The sequence below is a fragment of the Vicugna pacos genome, unplaced genomic scaffold, assembly GCF_048564905.1.
Source record: "Vicugna pacos unplaced genomic scaffold, VicPac4 scaffold_19, whole genome shotgun sequence".
In the NCBI taxonomy this organism is placed as follows: domain Eukaryota; kingdom Metazoa; phylum Chordata; class Mammalia; order Artiodactyla; family Camelidae; genus Vicugna; species Vicugna pacos.
In genome coordinates this window covers 52,238,695-52,248,670 of record NW_027328740.1, presented here as the reverse complement: position 1 = coordinate 52,248,670, position 9,976 = coordinate 52,238,695, and the positions used below count along the sequence as shown (strand labels likewise).

Sequence of the window (9,976 nt, the reverse complement as noted above, 5' to 3'; positions counted from 1 at the left end):
GATGCCTGCACTGCCGTCAAGACAGCTGAGCTAGTCACTGCAGGCGCGGTGGTTTTACATAGTGCATTTCATGTTCTTTATTGGGTTTCAACAGATAGTTAATTAACTGAGTTAATTAACATTTAATAAATATGATGCTTTGTTGAAAAGACAGTTTAAAAACTGTTTCATTACTGAAATTTCAGTAGGGAAGATTCTTTATCTTATTTAAGCCTCTCTTTTAAAGTAACAAAGAAACAAGACAGGAAAAGCAGAGGATGATTTCTGTTCTTCCTCTCGGCTTGAAGGTGCCCTCACCTCCAGTGGCATCCATCCAGATACCAGCACTGACACTGGCCGTGCTCAGAACTGCCTCAGCCCTGAAGACACAACTGACAACTAGAAGGGGGCCACGCCCTGTTACAGCAGGTGCTCTTACTTTGTGGGTCCTTATGTAACTGTGTGGTGTTATTCAGGATCGCCCGTTCTACATTGTGTGACGCTGCTGTGGTGTCTCCTAGTTATTTGTTTCCGTAAGTACTCGTGCATGTTTATCAATGTGTTTTACTAGACATCTAAAAATGCTTTTTTCAGATGAAAAATAATGTGTATTTAATATAAAAGTCTGAAAAAAGGGGCAAAAGTGTCTATCATGGTCCCACTACTCAGAGATAATAATTAACAGTTTAACATCTATTTTCTGTTCTTTTCATCAATGTGTAATAACTCTGTCATAAAAACCAGCGAGCACTCTATGCCTGATTACTATGTGGAGACCTCCATTTTCCATTCGGCTTATTACACGTTTTTCTACAATATTCTATCTCCCCTGGCATGATTTTTAATGACAAGTATAGCATTCTGCCTTGTGGAGGCATCGTCCATTTTACTTCGGACTAAATAAACTTTTAAATTCCAAGTATACTTAACTGATATACTGAAAAGAGAAATGTGGTTGTACCGAAAGGCCCCTACATCACTTCCCCTTTTTTCCTGAGAGTAAAAACTGCTGACAATGTGGAGTATATATTTCATGACCTTTATGCCAATGTCATATATATATACACATACATACAGACACGTATATGAGAAATCTATGTATATGTGTGTGTATATATACTTTATTGAAAAATAAAGCCATACTATATGTTTTCTGAAGCTCGGTTTATTCACTCAGGTGTATATCATAAACGTCCTCCCACTCCAGACTCACCCGGTCCTTTCAGATAGAGGGGTCTCCTGATGTACAGGTTTGGTCTCTTCTGCAAGGACAACTTTGGTGGGAGAGTGCTGTGGACAAGGCCTTGGGCCACGCCGAAACGCCGGCCCCTTAGTGCCCACAGCTCGCCTTTATTTGCCACATGATTTTCTTTATGGTGGACACTTAAGGTTTCTCCAATTTCCACTGTCAGAAAGTATGTTTGACTGGCACCATTCTCGTACAAACATTCCTGTGATATTGTATGAGTATTCGTTTAGTTAAGGATTCTGAAAATTTAGTCCCTGGATGTGACAATTACATACATCACAGGCTTCTTTCAAGTGACTCTAGAAATTCCTTCTCCAGTGGGGAATGAAAAGATGTAAAATAACTTATGTAACCAATTCTCTATTGCTGGATATGATTTCACTTCAGCTTTTCTTCCCACCATTGTATACAGTGCTGTGTAAATGCTCTGATGAGTACATCTTTTGAACTGATTTTTTTCTAAACGAAACGATTCCTAAAAGTGGAGTTGTGTCTGTGTGTACACACGTTTTTCAGAGTTTACATATCCATTGACATGTCATCCTCTAAAAAGATCTCACACAGTTTTTTCTCCCACAGATGGACACTAGCTAGAATATGTTTGAAAAATGTTTGGCAATATGGTGAGCCAAAGTGCTTTTTCATTGATTTAGTTTGCATTTGATGACCAGTGAAGTATTGAGCATTTTTCACTCATTAGCCTTCTGACTTTTAAAAAGTGAATGATCCCTTTTGTCCTTTGCAAACATTTAAGTGAGGGAGCTTCTGGTTGCTTTGTGACAGCTCTTTGTATGTTATCAACATTAACCACTTGTCTTCATCAACATGTATCACAGAGATTTTCCTTGTCATTTCTTGCCTTTCATTTTGTTCAGTAGGTTTATTTCTGTTGTGGCCCAAAATAATCTTAAGCTAGTAAATGTCTTCTTTTTGGTTTTATCCTTGATAGTATTCTTAGAAATACTTTCTAATATTTACATCAATATCTGTAATTTTTCTAGTGGTCATTATGACTGGAATAGAATTTGCTTTTTCCAGGTGATTCTCTGATTGTCCCAAGACAATTATTGAATTCATACTTTGCTCTTTGATTTGAAATCCCACCTGTAAAAAATACTTATGCATACTACAGTCTCTTTTTGAGGTCATGGTTTATTTCTGTCAATCTTACTTTCTTACTCCAGTTTTATATCTCACATATTGTAAAAATTTATTTAATATCTGACAGTGTGATTTTTTTCAATTCTTTCTTCCATCCCTAATTTTCTTGGCTAGTATTATGACTTTATTATTCCTGAAGAATTCTAAAATACTTTTTTCAAGCTAAAAAAAAAGGATAAGGGTTATCATAGGATATTTTAGTAAGTTTTGAATTATCTTTAGGAGAACGTACATCTTTACAAAACTGCTTTCCTCCACAAAATATGTTGATGTCTCTAAATTCACACATCTTTCTTTACCCCGCAGTACAGTCCTGTACTTTCTCCATGTACAACATGGGCATTGTTTTTGGGTGTATTCCAGATTATTGTTGATGTTTTTGTTAATTTTGTAGTGAGAATTTTTTGCTATTATATTTTGTAAATGTTAAAACTGACACATAGGAAGGCAGAATCGGTTTGTAAATACTCACTTTGTAACTTGTACTTTAAAATTGCAAATATTAAGTAATTGTTACAGAATCCTTTCTTTTCTGTTTTTAAAAATTTGTTTCCAAGATTCTCAAAATGGTCTTAGCTAAGTAGTATAGGTGGGGAAACAGATGGAGCGAGGTAGTGGGGCTCATGTACAAACTGTGAGCAGTTTTATGGCTGTCTTTTCGCTGGAAAAGCCACGGAAGATCCCAGGTCAGACCAGGCGTGGTTTTGTATGCACTTGAAAGCCAGCATTCCTGCATGTATGGTGAAGCCTGGTGGGCGAGGCTGGTAGATGATCAAGGTCGAATGGAGGTTATTGGCTGCAAAATGTGCTGTGTCTGAGAACTGGAGACCATCGCCATGGGAAATGCTTGGTGCTGGAAACAATGCAGGGGAGCTGGGGAGCCTGTGTGTTAAGGATTTTCGAGCCCTGGGAGTGGGAAGTTCAGACTCTGCATTCAGATCTGAGTATGAATTCATCCTCTTTAGTTTACTGGTCCTCTGACTTTTGTCAAGTTATATACCCTCTTTCAATTCCTGTTTTCTTGTCTCTCAAAATAGGAGAATTACCGCCTGCTGCTAAAGTGTTTGATCAGGGTAAATAATTTGTTTCTATAAGATGCCACGTACAGTCACAATCTCAGTGAGAAATGGGCTGTCGCCTCTTCTTCTGCAAGTTAGTGCTTGACAAGCCATGGGGGAAGCCAGCCCCTAATTTTTGTGTGATGCAAGTAGGAACAAAATTAACGTCTTGCCTTTCCCTAGCAATATTCTTATTCCTTTGCTTCATTTACCTCTTTCCTTTTTTCCTTTCCCCGTTCCCCTCCTCCACCAAAAGAGAATGAGACTCTCAGAACACTAGATTCAAATTACTTTAAATGTTGGCTCATCCCCATGAAATGACAGTGACATTAAAAAAAAAACCTGTACACATCCCAGACTTGATTGTATTTGATTTACACACACACACACACACACACACACACACACAATCAGGCTACATTCCACTTGCAGAGGGAGAAGGACTACTTTTTCTGAGTTTTCATTCACTGAGCATGAGGACAAAGTCTCTTACGCAGACTTTCACCAGGCTTCGTGCATGGTGTTTTTAATTGGATTTCTGCTTTGTCGCCATAGATATAGTCTCCTAATAGAAGAGAGAAAGTGGAGACATAGAGATTCTGGTGAGATATTGGTGTCATCATATTTGAGTTGGAAAGGGCTTAAGAGAGCATGGAGTCGTAACTATTTATGGGTGAGTATCCATGATGGTGTAACTTTGACAAGAATTTGGGTCTTCTGCCATTGTGTCCACGTAGTTGAAGAGGCAACTGGGCAGGGGATGGCAGGGTTCCTTCTTGCTTGAGTTCCAGGGTCATGTTACTTTTTATTGCTCAGCTGCCTTTAGTTTATGTCCATGAGACCTCTCATGGGAAGGTCACTCTGTCCTGATAGAATGAGTTTGTTATCAACAAAAAGCTCTGGACCCACTCATATTTCCCAGAGTTTTCTGCTGACCTGCTGACACTTTAAATAAATGAGAACTAAGAAACTACTGAATATAAAATCCTTATTGTTATCATTTGCCCTCAAGTTCCATAGGAATGAGGTGCTGTCTTAGGCTGTCTAAAGCTAGATCTGAACAAAGATAGGGTGATAGGCTGTGCTGCTGGACCTCTCCAGTCGAAGGGTTTTCCACCTTAGTTTTTAGAATCAGGCAGATGAGCTCAAATCTTGCCTTTACCAGTTATTATCTTTGTGACGTGGGGGAGAAACTGTTCTTTTTTGTGTCCAATTTTCTTTATCTGTAAATAAGTTCTGTATGTATTTTAAGGTTTCTCGTTTAGAATTGAATGAGGTAATTCCCTCATTTATACCTGAAATAGTGATCGTGTGGTTCTATGCTGGTGATTTGGTAGTTGATTACTAAGGGACTCGGCAGTGAGAATGGGGGTGGGGGACCCCTGGAAAATAGAGCTTATATTCCAGAATATGCTTGTAAAAGACTGGATGTGCAGTGGATTTTTAGTAAATATCCACTCATTTCCTAGTCTGCATTGATTGTGTATATATCTTTATACTAATATATGAACAATTTTTATTGTAATTTAAACCTTATCAGTATTTAAATATGTAGCTATAAAAATATGTGAAATAAAATGATTTGTCTTTTATTTTCTTTTCAATAAGCAACAAAATAAAATAGAAAAAATTAGTTTTGAAGGAGTAGAAATAATTTTATTTCCGTGGAATCAATTCCGTATAATAGGTTTTTTGTTCGTGTTGTTAAACAGCATGTAAAATTGATAGGGTGTGACATACTGGAAATGAGGAAACAATGGAGACATACTACCTCCAATGCAGTCATTTTGTTACCAAGTCCAAACTCGTTCTGCTTGCTGCATGACAGGCCAATAAATCGGGAGTTAAGATGTTGGAGTTAGGAATAGTGACTTTATTTGAAAAGCTGGCAGACCCAGAAAATGGCATACTGATATCCAGGAGAACTCTCTTCCCCAAGTCAGAATTCAGTCTCATTTTATAGTAAAAAGCAGCGGGGTTGTGGTCGGTTGTTGCAAACTTCTTGCTGTACCAATTGTTTGTCCTTGAAATCCTTTGATCTTGCAGCTGTCCATGTGGGTCAAATCATGGTGTCCCCGTATTACCTCTAAAAAAAAAATAGGTTATTCTCTATTTTGCAACTTTTCATCTCTACGTAAGTGTAGAAGAGCTAACATCCTTAAAGATCAGAGCCCGGAGAATAGGCTCCCCTGGATATTTCAGGCTAAAGGCAACTATCTTTTACAAAAGGTTCAGAGATAGCAAGTCTGAGCCTAGAAAACAGGGTACAGGTCTAAAGCCAAACGAACATATCTAACATGGAGTCAAATTTGTTCTTTTGTATTACAACTTCTTTTTCCACCTCATAAATAATTTTAGTAAGAAACATGAGCAATTTTTTTGTTTTTGTTACTTAATTACGGATATGTGGGCCAACTACAGTTTTATGAGCAGGGATTCTGTGACCTTGGGGTCACAGCAAACTCTTCTTGGGGGTGGCCTACCCTGCAACATGTCTGATGCCCGATGAGTGTTGGTGAGGGTCCCCCTAGCCAGGGGCTCTCTTCAGGTACCAGCATACGGGCATTGCCCTCTGGAGACCTCTTTTTCAGCTGCAGGAAATTTTTTCAGATACTGTGATGGAAAAATCACTCCAGCTGGGGATAATCAGGGAAAAAAGGAAGGGGAAAAGGGCTGGGAGTAGAGTAGATGAGAAAGACAGAAGATCAGGGAGCCTGGGGACCTGGGAGCGGGCCCTCGGGAGAGAGAGGAACATAGGTGGGGAGGGGCCCGGCTCCGGAACCAGCTCCTGCACCTGTCCCCACACCCAAACCACACAGGCATTAATTGGGCCCAAGACTCTCTCCCGGTCTGGATGTCACCCTGGGCAGAACCTTGAGAATCGAAGGTAAGGCGTGAGAGGCACTCATCTAGGGGGTCACTGAGGACTTTGGTCAAGTCCACAGTGCCTTTTCTAGTCATGTGCCTTCACCGGTTCTTTATCTCAGCATCTGAGAAGCAGGAACAAGGAACTCATGGAGAGATCTAGGAAGATATCTGACTGTGTTAAGAGACGACAGTCACAGCGACACGGGGAGTGAAGACACTTGCAGCAAACTAAAATAACTTCACAAATATTGCATCACAGCTGCAGGTGTGAGAGAGCCTAAGCCTGTCTCAGAGTGCAGGGGACAAGAGGAAAGGAATGGTAAAATTAACACTGACAATTGAAATTTTGTTTAATAGCCTGCTACTGTTAATTGTATCACTTGAATGTATGCAGGTGTATTTCAATGAGCATTTATATGTTCACACAACCACACCAGCCCCTGTTGCTCCCATCGGAGATGGGATTTCTCAAACACAGTGCCCCTCCTGCTTGGGTGGGCCAGGCTGCGGGTCCTCGCCTGGTGCCAGGCTGCTACAGGGCACTGACTCCCCGAGGCACGGCCTGGGAGACATGACAGGAACATCTCTGCTGTTGAATGGGGGCCTCCTTTTCCCCCTGCAGTGCAAGAATGCCGGTGAGTCAGTTAGAAGCATGCATCCAAGCCGTCCTACCATGTCATCACCATCTTGAAGTGGTGACAGAATCTTTTGAATTTCTCCAGAATGTGGTTTACAATCACCTTCGTCAAGTGAGTGTGTGTCCCCTTACAAGTAGAGGAATTACTGCCGTTTCCCTGGAAAATACTCACCACTAGTCCTTCTGATTTTTCTGTGCTAGGATTCAGTATGGCATGCTAAAAATTCTTCAGTCAGATCTTGAAACCCTGATGAAGAGGATTATTTATTTCATGTCTTTTTATGATAGAATTTTACTTTCAAAATTCAGAGTTTTCGGTTCTTGGAGGAATTTTTTCGGGGGTTGGAGAAACAACTTTTTTCTTACCATGTTTGTGACCTGTTTCTGTATGCCTCTCACCTGTCTTCTGTCACTTGTGAGGCTGTTCCATTTGTGACCCTGTCCGGGATGTTCATGTTATAAAACATAAAGTTTGTAAAAGTACATTCCCTTTACTTGGAAGATATTCCACAAATATTACCTAAATCTGGGTGTGGTTTTAAGAAGACAGAATCATTAGAACATGTCCTTGCAGGTTGCTAGTGCAAATCCTCAAATCAATAGTCTAGCTCAACATCTAAAATCTTTCTAATCTACCTTGGATTTGTATGGATAAGTGAAGCAGTTTGCTAAGAACTCAAAACCAGGTTTAGAATACAGGCAGGTGTAGCTCAGCAGGTCCTCCCAAGCTGATGCTCTGCCAGAGGGTGGGTCCGAGGGAAGAGGGTGTGTCCTGCCCTCCCTGAGCTGACTGTTTCATAGCAAAGACCTTCACCAGGTAAAGAAATTGGAGTTTCTTCTAAGAAGAGTGGGTTTGGAAAGACACCAAAAAGCGCGGGAGTGACACAATCCCATTTGTGTCAAGTAGGGGAGAGTGGCTGTGGGGCCACTTGGGAGACTCGTGAGTCCAGGTGGGCAGTGTTGGTGGCTTCCACTACAGCGGTGGGATGGTCAGTGGGTAAAAGCGAACAGATTGAAGGCATGTTTAGATGGTAAAAAGGAAAGAATGAATGCTGTGTCTGAAGGTAGGATGGAGTAAGACCCAGGTTTCTGGGTGGATTAATGAGGTAAATGATGGTCCTGCTGTGCTCTGAGGAGGGAAAACTGCAGAGGGATTTCTGGGGGAAAACTGATGAGTTCAGCTGTGGGTAAAGTGAAAGGTTGTTAGATGTGTGGTCTGGGATCTCAGGTGAGAGCCAATAGTGAGTAGGGGGAGGGGAGAGAGACCTTCAAATCATTTTGTCTTGTGAACATACAAATAAGGATGAGTAATGACACACTTAACATTTCTATATTTTGGATTAAAACCCAGTAACATTTTGCTATATTGACTGCAGAGGTTCTTAATTATTTTTTAATAGACATAAAATAAATAGAAACAAAATAGTGGATTTAATGAACATCTTAGAGTTGATGTGTGTCCTTATATTTATTTTGATACCTCATCTGTTTATAACCATAATCTACAAAAAGTTACCTTGCTTATCATAAGTGTTAAACAGAGGGAAGTGACACACACTGTTGGGGGTTGAAGCTGATCTTCTTGGGCAAATTATGTAGCCTCTCTGTGCCTTAGTTGCATCTTCTGTGACTGCCCCAGGCCCCCTCATCACAGCTGATTTCCTAGACTAGATGTTGGGAGGGAGGCTGCTGAAGGGAGTAAGAATAGGTAACTGCTAGGGATACTGAAGAGAGAGACAAAAACAGATTAAAGCCGATAAACTGAGTACAAATACCCTCAAAAAAGAAAAAATCCTGCAGTGCTTTGAGCCACTTAGCGTAAGGGAAACAAAATCACGTGGACGCAAATCTCTTGAGCATGTGAGTATTGTGGGTGGGAGGATGTCATTAGAAAAGTGTTGAGAAAAGGACTTTTGGTTTCCCTCGATGTTTCCAGTAAGGATGGGGAGCAGAAGCGAAAACCCCCGGTTCACAGTAGAAGGTGCTGTTTTTTGCAAAACTGACCAAAGTTTGGAGACCAGTCATCAGCGGTGCTGGCAAATGAAGAGGCTTCTGATTGGGTGGGGCACTTGCTGTGACTTCTAGGTGACCTGCTGGCTGGGGGCTGTGAGGCGGGCAGTAGGTTTGAACGGTGGCCCGGGCATAATCCCTGGGTCTGAGGCTGCTGGTCTGACTAGAAGACCTGGGCACCCGCAGTCCTAATGGGGCAGCTCGGGATGTGGCGTGGGACACCTGCCCTGCTGTGGGCGAGAAGAGGGCTTCCCTGAGGGGGTGTCCCTGCAGAGAGTGGAAACGTCCCCCTGCAGGGGAGGAAGAGACTCTGAGCAGGAGGCCGGATGCACAGGCAAGACCAGCCTGAGCACAGAGGTTTTGGGAAGCCGGAAGTCATACAGTGGCCCGAGCAGCCTTCTTCCTGCCAGACTGGAGGGAAAAGGTGCCGAAAAGTCAGGCTAGGATCAGACACTGTGGTGGGTTATGAGTGACAGGGAAGGACTGGTCAGGCAGGCAGGAGATAAATCTGTAGGCCTCCCAGCTGGGGCATCACGCCAGAGGGAGGAGCAGAGTTATAGACTTTGCCAATTATTAGCTGTGTGACTTTGAGCAATATCACCGTCACCCCACATCTCTATATATATATCTTCATCTGTAAAGTGATAGAGTGACAAGCTCATGTCATCAGAGGCTTAGTTTAGCTATGATCCTTTTGTCTAGTCCCGTCAGTGCTGCCCTGCAAGGTTCTGCTGCGGCTGCTCTTACCCTGAGATGGGAGGGCGTAGAGGGACATTATAGCACCTGAGGGCAGGGGGGGTGCTTTAAAAATGGACATGTAACCGCCTGCATCTGCAGACCTGCAGTCAGTTTTGTTGACGGTCGTGGAGAGGACATTGGAGGCCTTAGCATCGTCTTAAGACTTGTTTTCCCTTGGGGACCTGATTTGACTTTGCAGATTAATGTTGAAGATTTGGGCTTCTGGCAAGGCTGTTTTCCGAAATGAGTATATACGTAACATAGCATAAAATAAAA

At 41.9% G+C, this 9,976-nt stretch overlaps 1 protein-coding gene across 1 annotated transcript in view; it reads left to right on the top strand.

Annotated features, from left to right (window-relative positions):
• Nucleotides 1-470: 470 nt before the first annotated feature.
• LOC140693211 (trafficking protein particle complex subunit 9-like) overlaps nt 471-9,976 on the top strand; it is a 30,680-nt gene continuing 21,174 nt past the window's right edge. Inside the window, exon 1 of the mRNA XM_072957225.1 lies at nt 471-512. The gene's annotated coding sequence lies outside the window, so the exon portion shown is untranslated. The remainder of the gene's footprint in view (nt 513-9,976) is intronic.